Source organism: Pyrus communis, chromosome 15, assembly GCF_963583255.1.
Source record: "Pyrus communis chromosome 15, drPyrComm1.1, whole genome shotgun sequence".
NCBI classification, from domain to species: domain Eukaryota; kingdom Viridiplantae; phylum Streptophyta; class Magnoliopsida; order Rosales; family Rosaceae; genus Pyrus; species Pyrus communis.
In genome coordinates, this window is record NC_084817.1 from 16424023 (window position 1) to 16440316 (window position 16294).

The 16294-nt window shown below is 38.3% G+C and overlaps 51 non-coding genes across 51 annotated transcripts; all 51 read right to left on the bottom strand.

Moving 5' to 3' along the window:
- Nucleotides 1-58: 58 nt before the first annotated feature.
- Nucleotides 59-177, bottom strand: LOC137718992 (5S ribosomal RNA). The gene has a single exon (XR_011066068.1). It is a non-coding gene; the product is annotated as a 5S ribosomal RNA (ribosomal RNA).
- A 187-nt stretch (nt 178-364) lies between these two features.
- On the bottom strand, nt 365-483 carry LOC137718993 (5S ribosomal RNA). The gene has a single exon (XR_011066069.1). It is a non-coding gene; the product is annotated as a 5S ribosomal RNA (ribosomal RNA).
- A 195-nt stretch (nt 484-678) lies between these two features.
- Nucleotides 679-797, bottom strand: LOC137718994 (5S ribosomal RNA). Its single transcript, XR_011066070.1, has one exon. It is a non-coding gene; the product is annotated as a 5S ribosomal RNA (ribosomal RNA).
- A 219-nt stretch (nt 798-1016) lies between these two features.
- LOC137718995 (5S ribosomal RNA) lies at nt 1017-1135 on the bottom strand. Its single transcript, XR_011066071.1, has one exon. It is a non-coding gene; the product is annotated as a 5S ribosomal RNA (ribosomal RNA).
- A 187-nt stretch (nt 1136-1322) lies between these two features.
- On the bottom strand, nt 1323-1441 carry LOC137719303 (5S ribosomal RNA). Its single transcript, XR_011066359.1, has one exon. It is a non-coding gene; the product is annotated as a 5S ribosomal RNA (ribosomal RNA).
- Nucleotides 1442-1668: 227 nt separating this feature from the next.
- LOC137719238 (5S ribosomal RNA) lies at nt 1669-1787 on the bottom strand. The gene has a single exon (XR_011066298.1). It is a non-coding gene; the product is annotated as a 5S ribosomal RNA (ribosomal RNA).
- Nucleotides 1788-1974: 187 nt separating this feature from the next.
- Nucleotides 1975-2093, bottom strand: LOC137719159 (5S ribosomal RNA). Its single transcript, XR_011066225.1, has one exon. It is a non-coding gene; the product is annotated as a 5S ribosomal RNA (ribosomal RNA).
- Nucleotides 2094-2288: 195 nt separating this feature from the next.
- Nucleotides 2289-2407, bottom strand: LOC137719242 (5S ribosomal RNA). Its single transcript, XR_011066302.1, has one exon. It is a non-coding gene; the product is annotated as a 5S ribosomal RNA (ribosomal RNA).
- A 186-nt stretch (nt 2408-2593) lies between these two features.
- Nucleotides 2594-2712, bottom strand: LOC137719160 (5S ribosomal RNA). Its single transcript, XR_011066226.1, has one exon. It is a non-coding gene; the product is annotated as a 5S ribosomal RNA (ribosomal RNA).
- Nucleotides 2713-2928: 216 nt separating this feature from the next.
- LOC137719115 (5S ribosomal RNA) lies at nt 2929-3047 on the bottom strand. Its single transcript, XR_011066183.1, has one exon. It is a non-coding gene; the product is annotated as a 5S ribosomal RNA (ribosomal RNA).
- Nucleotides 3048-3219: 172 nt separating this feature from the next.
- Nucleotides 3220-3338, bottom strand: LOC137719091 (5S ribosomal RNA). The gene has a single exon (XR_011066161.1). It is a non-coding gene; the product is annotated as a 5S ribosomal RNA (ribosomal RNA).
- A 198-nt stretch (nt 3339-3536) lies between these two features.
- On the bottom strand, nt 3537-3655 carry LOC137719233 (5S ribosomal RNA). The gene has a single exon (XR_011066294.1). It is a non-coding gene; the product is annotated as a 5S ribosomal RNA (ribosomal RNA).
- Nucleotides 3656-3842: 187 nt separating this feature from the next.
- LOC137718996 (5S ribosomal RNA) lies at nt 3843-3961 on the bottom strand. The gene has a single exon (XR_011066072.1). It is a non-coding gene; the product is annotated as a 5S ribosomal RNA (ribosomal RNA).
- A 196-nt stretch (nt 3962-4157) lies between these two features.
- LOC137719039 (5S ribosomal RNA) lies at nt 4158-4276 on the bottom strand. Its single transcript, XR_011066112.1, has one exon. It is a non-coding gene; the product is annotated as a 5S ribosomal RNA (ribosomal RNA).
- A 198-nt stretch (nt 4277-4474) lies between these two features.
- On the bottom strand, nt 4475-4593 carry LOC137718997 (5S ribosomal RNA). The gene has a single exon (XR_011066073.1). It is a non-coding gene; the product is annotated as a 5S ribosomal RNA (ribosomal RNA).
- A 206-nt stretch (nt 4594-4799) lies between these two features.
- LOC137718998 (5S ribosomal RNA) lies at nt 4800-4918 on the bottom strand. The gene has a single exon (XR_011066074.1). It is a non-coding gene; the product is annotated as a 5S ribosomal RNA (ribosomal RNA).
- A 187-nt stretch (nt 4919-5105) lies between these two features.
- LOC137719282 (5S ribosomal RNA) lies at nt 5106-5224 on the bottom strand. Its single transcript, XR_011066340.1, has one exon. It is a non-coding gene; the product is annotated as a 5S ribosomal RNA (ribosomal RNA).
- Nucleotides 5225-5441: 217 nt separating this feature from the next.
- Nucleotides 5442-5560, bottom strand: LOC137719116 (5S ribosomal RNA). The gene has a single exon (XR_011066184.1). It is a non-coding gene; the product is annotated as a 5S ribosomal RNA (ribosomal RNA).
- A 186-nt stretch (nt 5561-5746) lies between these two features.
- Nucleotides 5747-5865, bottom strand: LOC137719206 (5S ribosomal RNA). Its single transcript, XR_011066269.1, has one exon. It is a non-coding gene; the product is annotated as a 5S ribosomal RNA (ribosomal RNA).
- Nucleotides 5866-6070: 205 nt separating this feature from the next.
- Nucleotides 6071-6189, bottom strand: LOC137719117 (5S ribosomal RNA). The gene has a single exon (XR_011066185.1). It is a non-coding gene; the product is annotated as a 5S ribosomal RNA (ribosomal RNA).
- A 205-nt stretch (nt 6190-6394) lies between these two features.
- On the bottom strand, nt 6395-6513 carry LOC137719289 (5S ribosomal RNA). Its single transcript, XR_011066346.1, has one exon. It is a non-coding gene; the product is annotated as a 5S ribosomal RNA (ribosomal RNA).
- A 197-nt stretch (nt 6514-6710) lies between these two features.
- On the bottom strand, nt 6711-6829 carry LOC137718999 (5S ribosomal RNA). The gene has a single exon (XR_011066075.1). It is a non-coding gene; the product is annotated as a 5S ribosomal RNA (ribosomal RNA).
- Nucleotides 6830-7016: 187 nt separating this feature from the next.
- Nucleotides 7017-7135, bottom strand: LOC137719000 (5S ribosomal RNA). The gene has a single exon (XR_011066076.1). It is a non-coding gene; the product is annotated as a 5S ribosomal RNA (ribosomal RNA).
- A 195-nt stretch (nt 7136-7330) lies between these two features.
- Nucleotides 7331-7449, bottom strand: LOC137719002 (5S ribosomal RNA). The gene has a single exon (XR_011066078.1). It is a non-coding gene; the product is annotated as a 5S ribosomal RNA (ribosomal RNA).
- Nucleotides 7450-7656: 207 nt separating this feature from the next.
- Nucleotides 7657-7775, bottom strand: LOC137719003 (5S ribosomal RNA). The gene has a single exon (XR_011066079.1). It is a non-coding gene; the product is annotated as a 5S ribosomal RNA (ribosomal RNA).
- A 187-nt stretch (nt 7776-7962) lies between these two features.
- On the bottom strand, nt 7963-8081 carry LOC137719304 (5S ribosomal RNA). The gene has a single exon (XR_011066361.1). It is a non-coding gene; the product is annotated as a 5S ribosomal RNA (ribosomal RNA).
- A 227-nt stretch (nt 8082-8308) lies between these two features.
- LOC137719243 (5S ribosomal RNA) lies at nt 8309-8427 on the bottom strand. Its single transcript, XR_011066303.1, has one exon. It is a non-coding gene; the product is annotated as a 5S ribosomal RNA (ribosomal RNA).
- A 186-nt stretch (nt 8428-8613) lies between these two features.
- LOC137719161 (5S ribosomal RNA) lies at nt 8614-8732 on the bottom strand. The gene has a single exon (XR_011066227.1). It is a non-coding gene; the product is annotated as a 5S ribosomal RNA (ribosomal RNA).
- Nucleotides 8733-8948: 216 nt separating this feature from the next.
- Nucleotides 8949-9067, bottom strand: LOC137719118 (5S ribosomal RNA). Its single transcript, XR_011066186.1, has one exon. It is a non-coding gene; the product is annotated as a 5S ribosomal RNA (ribosomal RNA).
- Nucleotides 9068-9273: 206 nt separating this feature from the next.
- On the bottom strand, nt 9274-9392 carry LOC137719119 (5S ribosomal RNA). The gene has a single exon (XR_011066187.1). It is a non-coding gene; the product is annotated as a 5S ribosomal RNA (ribosomal RNA).
- A 185-nt stretch (nt 9393-9577) lies between these two features.
- Nucleotides 9578-9696, bottom strand: LOC137719162 (5S ribosomal RNA). The gene has a single exon (XR_011066228.1). It is a non-coding gene; the product is annotated as a 5S ribosomal RNA (ribosomal RNA).
- Nucleotides 9697-9883: 187 nt separating this feature from the next.
- Nucleotides 9884-10002, bottom strand: LOC137719305 (5S ribosomal RNA). Its single transcript, XR_011066362.1, has one exon. It is a non-coding gene; the product is annotated as a 5S ribosomal RNA (ribosomal RNA).
- Nucleotides 10003-10229: 227 nt separating this feature from the next.
- Nucleotides 10230-10348, bottom strand: LOC137719244 (5S ribosomal RNA). Its single transcript, XR_011066304.1, has one exon. It is a non-coding gene; the product is annotated as a 5S ribosomal RNA (ribosomal RNA).
- Nucleotides 10349-10534: 186 nt separating this feature from the next.
- LOC137719163 (5S ribosomal RNA) lies at nt 10535-10653 on the bottom strand. Its single transcript, XR_011066229.1, has one exon. It is a non-coding gene; the product is annotated as a 5S ribosomal RNA (ribosomal RNA).
- Nucleotides 10654-10869: 216 nt separating this feature from the next.
- LOC137719121 (5S ribosomal RNA) lies at nt 10870-10988 on the bottom strand. The gene has a single exon (XR_011066189.1). It is a non-coding gene; the product is annotated as a 5S ribosomal RNA (ribosomal RNA).
- A 206-nt stretch (nt 10989-11194) lies between these two features.
- On the bottom strand, nt 11195-11313 carry LOC137719122 (5S ribosomal RNA). Its single transcript, XR_011066190.1, has one exon. It is a non-coding gene; the product is annotated as a 5S ribosomal RNA (ribosomal RNA).
- Nucleotides 11314-11498: 185 nt separating this feature from the next.
- LOC137719164 (5S ribosomal RNA) lies at nt 11499-11617 on the bottom strand. The gene has a single exon (XR_011066230.1). It is a non-coding gene; the product is annotated as a 5S ribosomal RNA (ribosomal RNA).
- Nucleotides 11618-11824: 207 nt separating this feature from the next.
- LOC137719165 (5S ribosomal RNA) lies at nt 11825-11943 on the bottom strand. The gene has a single exon (XR_011066231.1). It is a non-coding gene; the product is annotated as a 5S ribosomal RNA (ribosomal RNA).
- A 216-nt stretch (nt 11944-12159) lies between these two features.
- Nucleotides 12160-12278, bottom strand: LOC137719123 (5S ribosomal RNA). The gene has a single exon (XR_011066191.1). It is a non-coding gene; the product is annotated as a 5S ribosomal RNA (ribosomal RNA).
- A 206-nt stretch (nt 12279-12484) lies between these two features.
- LOC137719124 (5S ribosomal RNA) lies at nt 12485-12603 on the bottom strand. Its single transcript, XR_011066192.1, has one exon. It is a non-coding gene; the product is annotated as a 5S ribosomal RNA (ribosomal RNA).
- Nucleotides 12604-12789: 186 nt separating this feature from the next.
- LOC137719166 (5S ribosomal RNA) lies at nt 12790-12908 on the bottom strand. The gene has a single exon (XR_011066232.1). It is a non-coding gene; the product is annotated as a 5S ribosomal RNA (ribosomal RNA).
- A 195-nt stretch (nt 12909-13103) lies between these two features.
- LOC137719125 (5S ribosomal RNA) lies at nt 13104-13222 on the bottom strand. The gene has a single exon (XR_011066193.1). It is a non-coding gene; the product is annotated as a 5S ribosomal RNA (ribosomal RNA).
- Nucleotides 13223-13408: 186 nt separating this feature from the next.
- LOC137719247 (5S ribosomal RNA) lies at nt 13409-13527 on the bottom strand. The gene has a single exon (XR_011066307.1). It is a non-coding gene; the product is annotated as a 5S ribosomal RNA (ribosomal RNA).
- Nucleotides 13528-13744: 217 nt separating this feature from the next.
- Nucleotides 13745-13863, bottom strand: LOC137719128 (5S ribosomal RNA). The gene has a single exon (XR_011066195.1). It is a non-coding gene; the product is annotated as a 5S ribosomal RNA (ribosomal RNA).
- A 195-nt stretch (nt 13864-14058) lies between these two features.
- LOC137719129 (5S ribosomal RNA) lies at nt 14059-14177 on the bottom strand. The gene has a single exon (XR_011066196.1). It is a non-coding gene; the product is annotated as a 5S ribosomal RNA (ribosomal RNA).
- Nucleotides 14178-14373: 196 nt separating this feature from the next.
- On the bottom strand, nt 14374-14492 carry LOC137719005 (5S ribosomal RNA). The gene has a single exon (XR_011066080.1). It is a non-coding gene; the product is annotated as a 5S ribosomal RNA (ribosomal RNA).
- A 187-nt stretch (nt 14493-14679) lies between these two features.
- Nucleotides 14680-14798, bottom strand: LOC137719006 (5S ribosomal RNA). The gene has a single exon (XR_011066081.1). It is a non-coding gene; the product is annotated as a 5S ribosomal RNA (ribosomal RNA).
- Nucleotides 14799-14994: 196 nt separating this feature from the next.
- Nucleotides 14995-15113, bottom strand: LOC137719167 (5S ribosomal RNA). Its single transcript, XR_011066233.1, has one exon. It is a non-coding gene; the product is annotated as a 5S ribosomal RNA (ribosomal RNA).
- Nucleotides 15114-15385: 272 nt separating this feature from the next.
- Nucleotides 15386-15504, bottom strand: LOC137719130 (5S ribosomal RNA). Its single transcript, XR_011066197.1, has one exon. It is a non-coding gene; the product is annotated as a 5S ribosomal RNA (ribosomal RNA).
- Nucleotides 15505-15690: 186 nt separating this feature from the next.
- Nucleotides 15691-15809, bottom strand: LOC137719248 (5S ribosomal RNA). Its single transcript, XR_011066308.1, has one exon. It is a non-coding gene; the product is annotated as a 5S ribosomal RNA (ribosomal RNA).
- A 206-nt stretch (nt 15810-16015) lies between these two features.
- On the bottom strand, nt 16016-16134 carry LOC137719131 (5S ribosomal RNA). Its single transcript, XR_011066198.1, has one exon. It is a non-coding gene; the product is annotated as a 5S ribosomal RNA (ribosomal RNA).
- Nucleotides 16135-16294: the final 160 nt, after the last annotated feature.

The window sequence follows — 16294 nt, forward strand, 5'->3', positions numbered from 1 at the left end:
TCCCCCAAAAAAAAAAAACAAAAAAAAAAGAAAAAAAAAAGAAAAAAAAAAAGATTGGGGGATGCAACACGAGGACTTCCCAGGAGGTCACCCATCCTAGTACTACTCTCGCCCAAACTCGCTTAACTTCGGAGTTCTGATGGGATCCGGTGCATGTGAGTTGGTATGATCGCATCCGTTAGTCTACGACTTGTAATTCTATTTAACCATTTCTTTGCCGTTTGCACGAATTTCAAAAAAAAAAACAAATAAAATTACTACTACCACTCTATTTCTTTCATCTCCCAAGCACGACGTTCGGTTATATACAACGCGCTTCCCCAAAAAAAAAAAAAAGAAAAAAAAAAGAAAAAAAAAACATTGGGGGATGCAACACGAGGACTTCCCAGGAGGTCACCCATCCTAGTACTACTCTCGCCCAAACTCGCTTAACTTCGGAGTTCTGATGGGATCCGGTGCATGTGAGTTGGTATGATCGCATCCGTTAGTCTACGACTTGTAATTCTATTTAACCATTTCTTTGCCGTTTGCACGAATTTGAAAAAAAAAACAAATAAAATTACTACTACCACTCTGTTTCTTTCATCTCCCAAGCACGACGTTCGGTTATATACGACGCGCTTCCCCAAAAAAAAAAAAAAAAAAAAAAGAAAAAAAAAAGAAAAAAAAAAAGATTGGGGGATGCAACACGAGGACTTCCCAGGAGGTCACCCATCCTAGTACTACTCTCGCCCAAACTCGCTTAACTTCGGAGTTCTGATGGGATCCGGTGCATGTGAGTTGGTATGATCGCATCCGTTAGTCTACGACTTGTAATTCTATTTAACCATTTCTTTGCCGTTTGCACGAATTTCAAAAAAAAAACAAATAAAATTACTACTACCACTCTATTTCTTTCATCTCCCAAGCACGACATTCGGTTATATACGACGCGCTTCCCCCAAAAAAAAAAAAGAAAAAAAAAAGAAAAAAAAAAGAAAAAAAAAAAGAAAAAAAAAAGAAAAAAAAAAGATTGGGGGATGCAACACGAGGACTTCCCAGGAGGTCACCCATCCTAGTACTACTCTCGCCCAAACTCGCTTAACTTCGGAGTTCTGATGGGATCCGGTGCATGTGAGTTGGTATGATCGCATCCGTTAGTCTACGACTTGTAATTCTATTTAACCATTTCTTTGCCGTTTGCACGAATTTCAAAAAAAAAAACAAATAAAATTACTACTACCACTCTATTTCTTTCATCTCCCAAGCACGACGTTCGGTTATATACAACGCGCTTCCCCAAAAAAAAAAAAAAGAAAAAAAAAAGAAAAAAAAAACATTGGGGGATGCAACACGAGGACTTCCCATGAGGTCACCTATCCTAGTACTACTCTCGCCCAAACTCGCTTAACTTTGGAGTTTTGATGGGATCCGGTGCATGTGAGTTGGTATGATCGCATCCGTTAGTCTACGACTTGTAATTCTATTTAACCATTTCTTTGCCGTTTGCACGAATTTAAAAAAAAAAACAAATAAAATTACTACTACCACTCTGTTTCTTTCATCTCCCAAGCACGACGTTCGGTTATATACGACGCGCTTCCCCAAAAAAAAAAGAAAAAAAAAAGAAAAAAAAAAGAAAAAAAAAAGAAAAAAAAAAGAAAAAAAAAAGAAAAAAAAAAAGATTGGGGGATGCAACTCGAGGACTTCCCAGGAGGTCACCCATCCTAGTACTACTCTCGCCCAAACTCGCTTAACTTCGGAGGTCTGATGGGATCCGGTGCATGTGAGTTGGTATGATCGCATCCGTTAGTCTACGACTTGTAATTGTATTTAACCATTTCTTTGCCGTTTGCACGAATTTAAAAAAAAAAACAAATAAAATTACTACTACCACTCTATTTCTTTCATCTCCCAAGCACGACGTTCGGTTATATACAACGCGCTTCCCCAAAAAAAAAAAAAAAGAAAAAAAAAAGAAAAAAAAAACATTGGGGGATGCAACACGAGGACTTCCCAGGAGGTCACCCATCCTAGTACTACTCTCGCCCAAACTCGCTTAACTTTGGAGTTCTGATGGGATCCGGTGCATGTGAGTTGGTATGATCGCATCCGTTAGTCTACGACTTGTAATTCTATTTAACCATTTCTTTGCCGTTTGCACGAATTTAAAAAAAAAAACAAATAAAATTACTACTACCACTCTGTTTCTTTCATCTCCCAAGCACGACGTTCGGTTATATACGACGCGCTTCCCCAAAAAAAAAAAGAAAAAAAAAAGAAAAAAAAAAGAAAAAAAAAAAGATTGGGGGATGCAACTCGAGGACTTCCCAGGAGGTCACCCATCCTAGTACTACTCTCGCCCAAACTCGCTTAACTTCGGAGTTCTGATGGGATCCGGTGCATGTGAGTTGGTATGATCGCATTCGTTAGTCTACGACTTGTAATTCTATTTAACCATTTCTTTGCCGTTTGCACGAATTTAAAAAAAAAAACAAATAAAATTACTACTACCACTCTATTTCTTTCATCTCCCAAGCACGACGTTCGGTTATATACAACGCGCTTCCCCAAAAAAAAAAAAAAGAAAAAAAAAAGAAAAAAAAAACATTGGGGGATGCAACACGAGGACTTCCCAGGAGGTCACCCATCCTAGTACTACTCTCGCCCAAACTCGCTTAACTTTGGAGTTCTGATGGGATCCGGTGCATGTGAGTTGGTATGATCGCATCCGTTAGTCTACGACTTGTAATTCTATTTAACCATTTCTTTGCCGTTTGCACGAATTTCAAAAAAAAAACAAATAAAATTACTACTACCACTCTGTTTGTTTCATCTCCCAAACACGACGTTCGGTTATATACGACGCGCTTCCCCAAAAAAAAAAACAAAAAAAAAAGAAAAAAAAAAGAAAAAAAAAAGAAAAAAAAAAGAAAAAAAAAAGATTGGGGGATGCAACTCGAGGACTTCCCAGGAGGTCACCCATCCTAGTACTACTCTCGCCCAAACTCGCTTAACTTCGGAGTTCTGATGGGATCCGGTGCATGTGAGTTGGTATGATCGCATCCGTTAGTCTACGACTTGTAATTCTATTTAACCATTTCTTTGCCGTTTGCACGAATTTAAAAAAAAAAACAAATAAAATTACTACTACCACTCTATTTCTTTCATCTCCCAAGCACGACGTTCGGTTATATACGACGCGCTTCCCCAAAAAAAAAAAAGAAAAAAAAAGATTGGGGGATGCAACACGAGGACTTCCTAGGAGGTCACCCATCCTAGTACTACTCTCGCCCAAACTCGCTTAACTTCGGAGTTCTGATGGGATCCGGTGCATGTGAGTTGGTATGATCGCATCCGTTAGTCTACGACTTGTAATTCTATTTAACCATTTCTTTGCCGTTTGCACGAATTTCAAAAAAAAAAACAAATAAAATTACTACTACCACTCTATTTCTTTCATCTCCCAAGCACGACGTTCGGTTATATACAACGCGCTTCCCCAAAAAAAAAAAAAAGAAAAAAAAAAGAAAAAAAAAAGAAAAAAAAAACATTGGGGGATGCAACACGAGGACTTCCCAGGAGGTCACCCATCCTATTACTACTCTCGCCCAAACTCGCTTAACTTCGGAGTTCTGATGGGATCCGGTGCATGTGAGTTGGTATGATCGCATCCGTTAGTCTACGACTTGTAATTCTATTTAACCATTTCTTTGCCGTTTGCACGAATTTCAAAAAAAAAAACAAATAAAATTACTACTACCACTCTATTTCTTTCATCTCCCAAGCACGACGTTCGGTTATATACAACGCGCTTCCCCAAAAAAAAAAAAAAGAAAAAAAAAAGAAAAAAAAAACATTGGGGGATGCAACACGAGGACTTCCCAGGAGGTCACCCATCCTAGTACTACTCTCGCCCAAACTCGCTTAACTTCGGAGTTCTGATGGGATCCGGTGCATGTGAGTTGGTATGATCGCATCCGTTAGTCTACGACTTGTAATTCTATTTAACCATTTCTTTGCCGTTTGCACGAATTTCAAAAAAAAAACAAATAAAATTACTACTACCACTCTATTTCTTTCATCTCCCAAGCACGACATTCGGTTATATACGACGCGCTTCCCCCAAAAAAAAAAAACAAAAAAAAAAGAAAAAAAAAAGAAAAAAAAAAGATTGGGGGATGCAACACGAGGACTTCCCAGGAGGTCACCCATCCTAGTACTACTCTCGCCCAAACTCGCTTAGCTTCGGAGTTCTGATGGGATCCGGTGCATGTGAGTTGGTATGATCGCATCCGTTAGTCTACGACTTGTAATTCTATTTAACCATTTCTTTGCCGTTTGCACGAATTTCAAAAAAAAAAACAAATAAAATTACTACTACCACTCTATTTCTTTCATCTCCCAAGCACGACGTTCGGTTATATACAACGCGCTTCCCCAAAAAAAAAAAAAAAAAAAAAAAAAGAAAAAAAAAAGAAAAAAAAAACATTGGGGGATGCAACACGAGGACTTCCCAGGAGGTCACCCATCCTAGTACTACTCTCGCCCAAACTCGCTTAACTTCGGAGTTCTGATGGGATCCGGTGCATGTGAGTTGGTATGATCGCATCCGTTAGTCTACGACTTGTAATTCTATTTAACCATTTCTTTGCCGTTTGCACGAATTTGAAAAAAAAAACAAATAAAATTACTACTACCACTCTGTTTCTTTCATCTCCCAAGCACGACGTTCGGTTATATACGACGCGCTTCCCCAAAAAAAAAAAAGAAAAAAAAAAGAAAAAAAAAAGAAAAAAAAAAGAAAAAAAAAAGATTGGGGGATGCAACACGAGGACTTCCCAGGAGGTCACCCATCCTAGTACTACTCTCGCCCAAACTCGCTTAACTTCGGAGTTCTGATGGGATCCGGTGCATGTGAGTTGGTATGATCGCATCCGTTAGTCTACGACTTGTAATTCTATTTAACCATTTCTTTGCCGTTTGCACGAATTTCAAAAAAAAAAACAAATAAAATTACTACTACCACTCTATTTCTTTCATCTCCCAAGCACGACGTTCGGTTATATACAACGCGCTTCCCCAAAAAAAAAAAAAAGAAAAAAAAAAGAAAAAAAAAACATTGGGGGATGCAACACGAGGACTTCCCAGGAGGTCACCCATCCTAGTACTACTCTCGCCCAAACTCGCTTAACTTTGGAGTTTTGATGGGATCCGGTGCATGTGAGTTGGTATGATCGCATCCGTTAGTCTACGACTTGTAATTCTATTTAACCATTTCTTTGCCGTTTGCACGAATTTAAAAAAAAAAACAAATAAAATTACTACTACCACTCTGTTTCTTTCATCTCCCAAGCACGACGTTCGGTTATATACGACGCGCTTCCCCAAAAAAAAAAAGAAAAAAAAAAGAAAAAAAAAAGAAAAAAAAAAGAAAAAAAAAAGAAAAAAAAAAAGATTGGGGGATGCAACTCGAGGACTTCCCAGGAGGTCACCCATCCTAGTACTACTCTCGCCCAAACTCGCTTAACTTCGGAGTTCTGATGGGATCCGGTGCATGTGAGTTGGTATGATCGCATCCGTTAGTCTACGACTTGTAATTCTATTTAACCATTTCTTTGCCGTTTGCACGAATTTAAAAAAAAAAACAAATAAAATTACTACTACCACTCTATTTCTTTCATCTCCCAAGCACGACGTTCGGTTATATACAACGCGCTTCCCCAAAAAAAAAAAAAAGAAAAAAAAAAGAAAAAAAAAACATTGGGGGATGCAACACGAGGACTTCCCAGGAGGTCTCCCATCCTAGTACTACTCTCGCCCAAACTCGCTTAACTTTGGAGTTCTGATGGGATCCGGTGCATGTGAGTTGGTATGATCGCATCCGTTAGTCTACGACTTGTAATTCTATTTAACCATTTCTTTGCCGTTTGCACGAATTTAAAAAAAAAAACAAATAAAATTACTACTACCACTCTGTTTCTTTCATCTCCCAAGCACGACGTTCGGTTATATACGACGCGCTTCCCCAAAAAAAAAAACAAAAAAAAAAGAAAAAAAAAAGAAAAAAAAAAGAAAAAAAAAAGATTGGGGGATGCAACTCGAGGACTTCCCAGGAGGTCACCCATCCTAGTACTACTCTCGCCCAAACTCGCTTAACTTCGGAGTTCTGATGGGATCCGGTGCATGTGAGTTGGTATGATCGCATCCGTTAGTCTACGACTTGTAATTCTATTTAACCATTTCTTTGCCGTTTGCACGACTTTAAAAAAAAAAACAAATAAAATTACTACTACCACTCTGTTTCTTTCATCTCCCAAGCACGACGTTCGGTTATATACGACGCGCTTCCCCAAAAAAAAAAGAAAAAAAAAAGAAAAAAAAAAGAAAAAAAAAAGAAAAAAAAAAAGATTGGGGGATGCAACTCGAGGACTTCCCAGGAGGTCACCCATCCTAGTACTACTCTCGCCAAAACTCGCTTAACTTCGGAGTTCTGATGGGATCCGGTGCATGTGAGTTGGTATGATCGCATCCGTTAGTCTACGACTTGTAATTCTATTTAACCATCTCTTTGCCGTTTGCACGAATTTCAAAAAAAAAACAAATAAAATTACTACTACCACTCTATTTCTTTCATCTCCCAAGCACGACATTCGGTTATATACGACGCGCTTCCCCCAAAAAAAAAAAACAAAAAAAAAAGAAAAAAAAAAGAAAAAAAAAAAGATTGGGGGATGCAACACGAGGACTTCCCAGGAGGTCACCCATCCTAGTACTACTCTCGCCCAAACTCGCTTAACTTCGGAGTTCTGATGGGATCCGGTGCATGTGAGTTGGTATGATCGCATCCGTTAGTCTACGACTTGTAATTCTATTTAACCATTTCTTTGCCGTTTGCACGAATTTCAAAAAAAAAAACAAATAAAATTACTACTACCACTCTATTTCTTTCATCTCCCAAGCACGACGTTCGGTTATATACAACGCGCTTCCCCAAAAAAAAAAAAAAGAAAAAAAAAAGAAAAAAAAAACATTGGGGGATGCAACACGAGGACTTCCCAGGAGGTCACCCATCCTAGTACTACTCTCGCCCAAACTCGCTTAACTTCGGAGTTCTGATGGGATCCGGTGCATGTGAGTTGGTATGATCGCATCCGTTAGTCTACGACTTGTAATTCTATTTAACCATTTCTTTGCCGTTTGCACGAATTTGAAAAAAAAAACAAATAAAATTACTACTACCACTCTGTTTCTTTCATCTCCCAAGCACGACGTTCGGTTATATACGACGCGCTTCCCCAAAAAAAAAAAAAAAAAAAAAAGAAAAAAAAAAGAAAAAAAAAAAGATTGGGGGATGCAACACGAGGACTTCCCAGGAGGTCACCCATCCTAGTACTACTCTCGCCCAAACTCGCTTAACTTCGGAGTTCTGATGGGATCCGGTGCATGTGAGTTGGTATGATCGCATCCGTTAGTCTACGACTTGTAATTCTATTTAACCATTTCTTTGCCGTTTGCACGAATTTCAAAAAAAAAACAAATAAAATTACTACTACCACTCTATTTCTTTCATCTCCCAAGCACGACATTCGGTTATATACGACGCGCTTCCCCCAAAAAAAAAAAAGAAAAAAAAAAGAAAAAAAAAAGAAAAAAAAAAGAAAAAAAAAAGATTGGGGGATGCAACACGAGGACTTCCCAGGAGGTCACCCATCCTAGTACTACTCTCGCCCAAACTCGCTTAACTTCGGAGTTCTGATGGGATCCGGTGCATGTGAGTTGGTATGATCGCATCCGTTAGTCTACGACTTGTAATTCTATTTAACCATTTCTTTGCCGTTTGCACGAATTTCAAAAAAAAAAACAAATAAAATTACTACTACCACTCTATTTCTTTCATCTCCCAAGCACGACGTTCGGTTATATACAACGCGCTTCCCCAAAAAAAAAAAAAAGAAAAAAAAAAGAAAAAAAAAACATTGGGGGATGCAACACGAGGACTTCCCATGAGGTCACCTATCCTAGTACTACTCTCGCCCAAACTCGCTTAACTTTGGAGTTTTGATGGGATCCGGTGCATGTGAGTTGGTATGATCGCATCCGTTAGTCTACGACTTGTAATTCTATTTAACCATTTCTTTGCCGTTTGCACGAATTTAAAAAAAAAAACAAATAAAATTACTACTACCACTCTGTTTCTTTCATCTCCCAAGCACGACGTTCGGTTATATACGACGCGCTTCCCCAAAAAAAAAAGAAAAAAAAAAGAAAAAAAAAAGAAAAAAAAAAGAAAAAAAAAAGAAAAAAAAAAGAAAAAAAAAAAGATTGGGGGATGCAACTCGAGGACTTCCCAGGAGGTCACCCATCCTAGTACTACTCTCGCCCAAACTCGCTTAACTTCGGAGTTCTGATGGGATCCGGTGCATGTGAGTTGGTATGATCGCATTCGTTAGTCTACGACTTGTAATTCTATTTAACCATTTCTTTGCCGTTTGCACGAATTTAAAAAAAAAAACAAATAAAATTACTACTACCACTCTATTTCTTTCATCTCCCAAGCACGACGTTCGGTTATATACAACGCGCTTCCCCAAAAAAAAAAAAAAGAAAAAAAAAAGAAAAAAAAAACATTGGGGGATGCAACACGAGGACTTCCCAGGAGGTCACCCATCCTAGTACTACTCTCGCCCAAACTCGCTTAACTTTGGAGTTCTGATGGGATCCGGTGCATGTGAGTTGGTATGATCGCATCCGTTAGTCTACGACTTGTAATTCTATTTAACCATTTCTTTGCCGTTTGCACGAATTTCAAAAAAAAAACAAATAAAATTACTACTACCACTCTGTTTGTTTCATCTCCCAAACACGACGTTCGGTTATATACGACGCGCTTCCCCAAAAAAAAAAACAAAAAAAAAAGAAAAAAAAAAGAAAAAAAAAAGAAAAAAAAAAGAAAAAAAAAAGATTGGGGGATGCAACTCGAGGACTTCCCAGGAGGTCACCCATCCTAGTACTACTCTCGCCCAAACTCGCTTAACTTCGGAGTTCTGATGGGATCCGGTGCATGTGAGTTGGTATGATCGCATCCGTTAGTCTACGACTTGTAATTCTATTTAACCATTTCTTTGCCGTTTGCACGAATTTAAAAAAAAAAACAAATAAAATTACTACTACCACTCTGTTTCTTTCATCTCCCAAGCACGACGTTCGGTTATATACGACGCGCTTCCCCAAAAAAAAAAACAAAAAAAAAAGAAAAAAAAAAGAAAAAAAAAAGAAAAAAAAAAAGATTGGGGGATGCAACTCGAGGACTTCCCAGGAGGTCACCCATCCTAGTACTACTCTCGCCCAAACTCGCTTAACTTCGGAGTTCTGATGGGATCCGGTGCATGTGAGTTGGTATGATCGCATCCGTTAGTCTACGACTTGTAATTCTATTTAACCATTTCTTTGCCGTTTGCACGAATTTAAAAAAAAAACAAATAAAATTACTACTACCACTCTATTTCTTTGATCTCCCAAGCACGACGTTCGGTTATATACAACGCGCTTCCCCAAAAAAAAAAAAAAGAAAAAAAAAAGAAAAAAAAAACATTGGGGGATGCAACACGAGGACTTCCCAGGAGGTCACCCATCCTAGTACTACTCTCGCCCAAACTCGCTTAACTTTGGAGTTCTGATGGGATCCGGTGCATGTGAGTTGGTATGATCGCATCCGTTAGTCTACGACTTGTAATTCTATTTAACCATTTCTTTGCCGTTTGCACGAATTTGAAAAAAAAAAACAAATAAAATTACTACTACCACTCTATTTCTTTCATCTCCCAAGCACGACGTTCGGTTATATACAACGCGCTTCCCCAAAAAAAAAAAAAAGAAAAAAAAAAGAAAAAAAAAACATTGGGGGATGCAACACGAGGACTTCCCATGAGGTCACCTATCCTAGTACTACTCTCGCCCAAACTCGCTTAACTTTGGAGTTTTGATGGGATCCGGTGCATGTGAGTTGGTATGATCGCATCCGTTAGTCTACGACTTGTAATTCTATTTAACCATTTCTTTGCCGTTTGCACGAATTTAAAAAAAAAAACAAATAAAATTACTACTACCACTCTGTTTCTTTCATCTCCCAAGCACGACGTTCGGTTATATACGACGCGCTTCCCCAAAAAAAAAAGAAAAAAAAAAGAAAAAAAAAAGAAAAAAAAAAGAAAAAAAAAAGAAAAAAAAAAGAAAAAAAAAAAGATTGGGGGATGCAACTCGAGGACTTCCCAGGAGGTCACCCATCCTAGTACTACTCTCGCCCAAACTCGCTTAACTTCGGAGTTCTGATGGGATCCGGTGCATGTGAGTTGGTATGATCGCATTCGTTAGTCTACGACTTGTAATTCTATTTAACCATTTCTTTGCCGTTTGCACGAATTTAAAAAAAAAAACAAATAAAATTACTACTACCACTCTATTTCTTTCATCTCCCAAGCACGACGTTCGGTTATATACAACGCGCTTCCCCAAAAAAAAAAAAAAGAAAAAAAAAAGAAAAAAAAAACATTGGGGGATGCAACACGAGGACTTCCCAGGAGGTCACCCATCCTAGTACTACTCTCGCCCAAACTCGCTTAACTTTGGAGTTCTGATGGGATCCGGTGCATGTGAGTTGGTATGATCGCATCCGTTAGTCTACGACTTGTAATTCTATTTAACCATTTCTTTGCCGTTTGCACGAATTTCAAAAAAAAAACAAATAAAATTACTACTACCACTCTGTTTGTTTCATCTCCCAAACACGACGTTCGGTTATATACGACGCGCTTCCCCAAAAAAAAAAACAAAAAAAAAAGAAAAAAAAAAGAAAAAAAAAAGAAAAAAAAAAGAAAAAAAAAAGATTGGGGGATGCAACTCGAGGACTTCCCAGGAGGTCACCCATCCTAGTACTACTCTCGCCCAAACTCGCTTAACTTCGGAGTTCTGATGGGATCCGGTGCATGTGAGTTGGTATGATCGCATCCGTTAGTCTACGACTTGTAATTCTATTTAACCATTTCTTTGCCGTTTGCACGAATTTAAAAAAAAAAACAAATAAAATTACTACTACCACTCTGTTTCTTTCATCTCCCAAGCACGACGTTCGGTTATATACGACGCGCTTCCCCAAAAAAAAAAACAAAAAAAAAAGAAAAAAAAAAGAAAAAAAAAAGAAAAAAAAAAAGATTGGGGGATGCAACTCGAGGACTTCCCAGGAGGTCACCCATCCTAGTACTACTCTCGCCCAAACTCGCTTAACTTCGGAGTTCTGATGGGATCCGGTGCATGTGAGTTGGTATGATCGCATCCGTTAGTCTACGACTTGTAATTCTATTTAACCATTTCTTTGCCGTTTGCACGAATTTAAAAAAAAAACAAATAAAATTACTACTACCACTCTATTTCTTTGATCTCCCAAGCACGACGTTCGGTTATATACAACGCGCTTCCCCAAAAAAAAAAAAAAGAAAAAAAAAAGAAAAAAAAAACATTGGGGGATGCAACACGAGGACTTCCCAGGAGGTCACCCATCCTAGTACTACTCTCGCCCAAACTCGCTTAACTTTGGAGTTCTGATGGGATCCGGTGCATGTGAGTTGGTATGATCGCATCCGTTAGTCTACGACTTGTAATTCTATTTAACCATTTCTTTGCCGTTTGCACGAATTTGAAAAAAAAAACAAATAAAGTTACTACTACCACTCTGTTTCTTTCATCTCCCAAGCACGACGTTCGGTTATATACGACGCGCTTCCCCAAAAAAAAAAAAGAAAAAAAAAAGAAAAAAAAAAGAAAAAAAAAAGAAAAAAAAAAAGATTGGGGGATGCAACACGAGGACTTCCCAGGAGGTCACCCATCCTAGTACTACTCTCGCCCAAACTCGCTTAACTTTGGAGTTCTGATGGGATCCGGTGCATGTGAGTTGGTATGATCGCATCCGTTAGTCTACGACTTGTAATTCTATTTAACCATTTCTTTGCCGTTTGCACGAATTTAAAAAAAAAAACAAATAAAATTACTACTACCACTCTGTTTGTTTCATCTCCCAAACACGACGTTCGGTTATATACGACGCGCTTCCCCAAAAAAAAAAACAAAAAAAAAAGAAAAAAAAAAGAAAAAAAAAAGAAAAAAAAAAGAAAAAAAAAAGATTGGGGGATGCAACTCGAGGACTTCCCAGGAGGTCACCCATCCTAGTACTACTCTCGCCCAAACTCGCTTAACTTCGGAGTTCTGATGGGATCCGGTGCATGTGAGTTGGTATGATCGCATCCGTTAGTCTACGACTTGTAATTCTATTTAACCATTTCTTTGCCGTTTGCACGAATTTAAAAAAAAAAACAAATAAAATTACTACTACCACTCTGTTTCTTTCATCTCCCAAGCACGACGTTCGGTTATATACGACGCGCTTCCCCAAAAAAAAAAACAAAAAAAAAAGAAAAAAAAAAGAAAAAAAAAAGAAAAAAAAAAAGATTGGGGGATGCAACTCGAGGACTTCCCAGGAGGTCACCCATCCTAGTACTACTCTCGCCCAAACTCGCTTAACTTCGGAGTTCTGATGGGATCCGGTGCATGTGAGTTGGTATGATCGCATCCGTTAGTCTACGACTTGTAATTCTATTTAACCATTTCTTTGCCGTTTGCACGAATTTAAAAAAAAAAACAAATAAAATTACTACTACCACTCTATTTCTTTCATCTCCCAAGCACGACGTTCGGTTATATACAACGCGCTTCCCCAAAAAAAAAAAAAAGAAAAAAAAAAGAAAAAAAAAACATTGGGGGATGCAACACGAGGACTTCCCAGGAGGTCACCCATCCTAGTACTACTCTCGCCCAAACTCGCTTAACTTTGGAGTTCTGATGGGATCCGGTGCATGTGAGTTGGTATGATCGCATCCGTTAGTCTACGACTTGTAATTCTATTTAACCATTTCTTTGCCGTTTGCACGAATTTAAAAAAAAAAACAAATAAAATTACTACTACCACTCTGTTTCTTTCATCTCCCAAGCACGACGTTCGGTTATATACGACGCGCTTCCCCAAAAAAAAAAACAAAAAAAAAAGAAAAAAAAAAGAAAAAAAAAAAGATTGGGGGATGCAACTCGAGGACTTCCCAGGAGGTCACCCATCCTAGTACTACTCTCGCCCAAACTCGCTTAACTTCGGAGTTCTGATGGGATCCGGTGCATGTGAGTTGGTATGATCGCATCCGTTAGTCTACGACTTGTAATTCTATTTAACCATTTCTTTGCCGTTTGCACGAATTTAAAAAAAAAAACAAATAAAATTACTACTACCACTCTATTTCTTTCATCTCCCAAGCACGACGTTCGGTTATATACAACGCGCTTCCCCAAAAAAAAAAAAAAGAAAAAAAAAAGAAAAAAAAAACATTGGGGGATGCAACACGAGGACTTCCCAGGAGGTCACCCATCCTAGTACTACTCTCGCCCAAACTCGCTTAACTTTGGAGTTCTGATGGGATCCGGTGCATGTGAGTTGGTATGATCGCATCTGTTAGTCTACGACTTGTAATTCTATTTAACCATTTCTTTGCCGTTTGCACGAATTTAAAAAAAAAAACAAATAAAATTACTACTACCACTCTGTTTCTTTCATCTCCCAAGCACGACGTTCGGTTATATACGACGCGCTTCCCCAAAAAAAAAAACAAAAAAAAAAGAAAAAAAAAAGAAAAAAAAAAGAAAAAAAAAAGAAAAAAAAAAAGATTGGGGGATGCAACTCGAGGACTTCCCAGGAGGTCACCCATCCTAGTACTACTCTCGCCCAAACTCGCTTAACTTCGGAGTTCTGATGGGATCCGGTGCATGTGAGTTGGTATGATCGCATCCGTTAGTCTACGACTTGTAATTCTATTTAACCATTTCTTTGCCGTTTGCACGACTTTAAAAAAAAAAACAAATAAAATTACTACTACCACTCTGTTTCTTTCATCTCCCAAGCACGACGTTCGGTTATATACGACGCGCTTCCCCAAAAAAAAAAAGAAAAAAAAAAGAAAAAAAAAAGAAAAAAAAAAAGATTGGGGGATGCAACTCGAGGACTTCCCAGGAGGTCACCCATCCTAGTACTACTCTCGCCCAAACTCGCTTAACTTCGGAGTTCTGATGGGATCCGGTGCATGTGAGTTGGTATGATCGCATCCGTTAGTCTACGACTTGTAATTCTATTTAACCATTTCTTTGCCGATTGCACGAATTTCAAAAAAAAAACAAATAAAATTACTACTACCACTCTATTTCTTTCATCTCCCAAGCACGACATTCGGTTATATACGACGCGCTTCCCCCAAAAAAAAAAAACAAAAAAAAAAGAAAAAAAAAAGAAAAAAAAAAGATTGGGGGATGCAACACGAGGACTTCCCAGGAGGTCACCCATCCTAGTACTACTCTCGCCCAAACTCGCTTAACTTCGGAGTTCTGATGGGATCCGGTGCATGTGAGTTGGTATGATCGCATCCGTTAGTCTACGACTTGTAATTCTATTTAACCATTTCTTTGCCGTTTGCACGAATTTCAAAAAAAAAAACAAATAAAATTACTACTACCACTCTATTTCTTTCATCTCCCAAGCACGACGTTCGGTTATATACAACGCGCTTCCCCAAAAAAAAAAAAAAGAAAAAAAAAAGAAAAAAAAAACATTGGGGGATGCAACACGAGGACTTCCCAGGAGGTCACCCATCCTAGTACTACTCTCGCCCAAACTCGCTTAACTTCGGAGTTCTGATGGGATCCGGTGCATGTGAGTTGGTATGATCGCATCCGTTAGTCTACGACTTGTAATTCTATTTAACCATTTCTTTGCCGTTTGCACGAATTTGAAAAAAAAAACAAATAAAGTTACTACTACCACTCTGTTTCTTTCATCTCCCAAGCACGACGTTCGGTTATATACGACGCGCTTCCCCAAAAAAAAAAAAGAAAAAAAAAAGAAAAAAAAAAGAAAAAAAAAAAGATTGGGGGATGCAACACGAGGACTTCCCAGGAGGTCACCCATCCTAGTACTACTCTCGCCCAAACTCGCTTAACTTTGGAGTTCTGATGGGATCCGGTGCATGTGAGTTGGTATGATCGCATCCGTTAGTCTACGACTTGTAATTCTATTTAACCATTTCTTTGCCGTTTGCACGAATTTAAAAAAAAAAACAAATAAAATTACTACTACCACTCTGTTTCTTTCATCTCCCAAGCACGACGTTCGGTTATATACGACGCGCTTCCCCAAAAAAAAAAAGAAAAAAAAAAGAAAAAAAAAAGAAAAAAAAAAGAAAAAAAAAAGAAAAAAAAAAGAAAAAAAAAAGAAAAAAAAAAGAAAAAAAAAAGAAAAAAAAAAGAAAAAAAAAAAGATTGGGGGATGCAACTCGAGGACTTCCCAGGAGGTCACCCATCCTAGTACTACTCTCGCCCAAACTCGCTTAACTTCGGAGTTCTGATGGGATCCGGTGCATGTGAGTTGGTATGATCGCATCCGTTAGTCTACGACTTGTAATTCTATTTAACCATTTCTTTGCCGTTTGCACGAATTTAAAAAAAAAAACAAATAAAATTACTACTACCACTCTATTTCTTTCATCTCCCAAGCACGACGTTCGGTTATATACAACGCGCTTCCCCAAAAAAAAAAAAAAGAAAAAAAAAAGAAAAAAAAAACATTGGGGGATGCAACACGAGGACTTCCCAGGAGGTCACCCATCCTAGTACTACTCTCGCCCAAACTCGCTTAACTTTGGAGTTCTGATGGGATCCGGTGCATGTGAGTTGGTATGATCGCATCTGTTAGTCTACGACTTGTAATTCTATTTAACCATTTCTTTGCCGTTTGCACGAATTTAAAAAAAAAAACAAATAAAATTACTACTACCACTCTGTTTCTTTCATCTCCCAAGCACGACGTTCGGTTATATACGACGCGCTTCCCCAAAAAAAAAAACAAAAAAAAAAGAAAAATAAAAGAAAAAAAAAAGAAAAAAAAAAAGATTGGGGGATGCAACTCGAGGACTTCCCAGGAGGTCACCCATCCTAGTACTACTCTCGCCCAAACTCGCTTAACTTCGGAGTTCTGATGGGATCCGGTGCATGTGAGTTGGTATGATCGCATCCGTTAGTCTACGACTTGTAATTCTATTTAACCATTTCTTTGCCGTTTGCACGACTTTAAAAAAAAAAACAAATAAAATTACTACTACCACTCTGTTTCTTTCATCTCCCAAGCACGACGTTCGGTTATATACGACGCGCTTCCCCAAAAAAAAAAACAAAA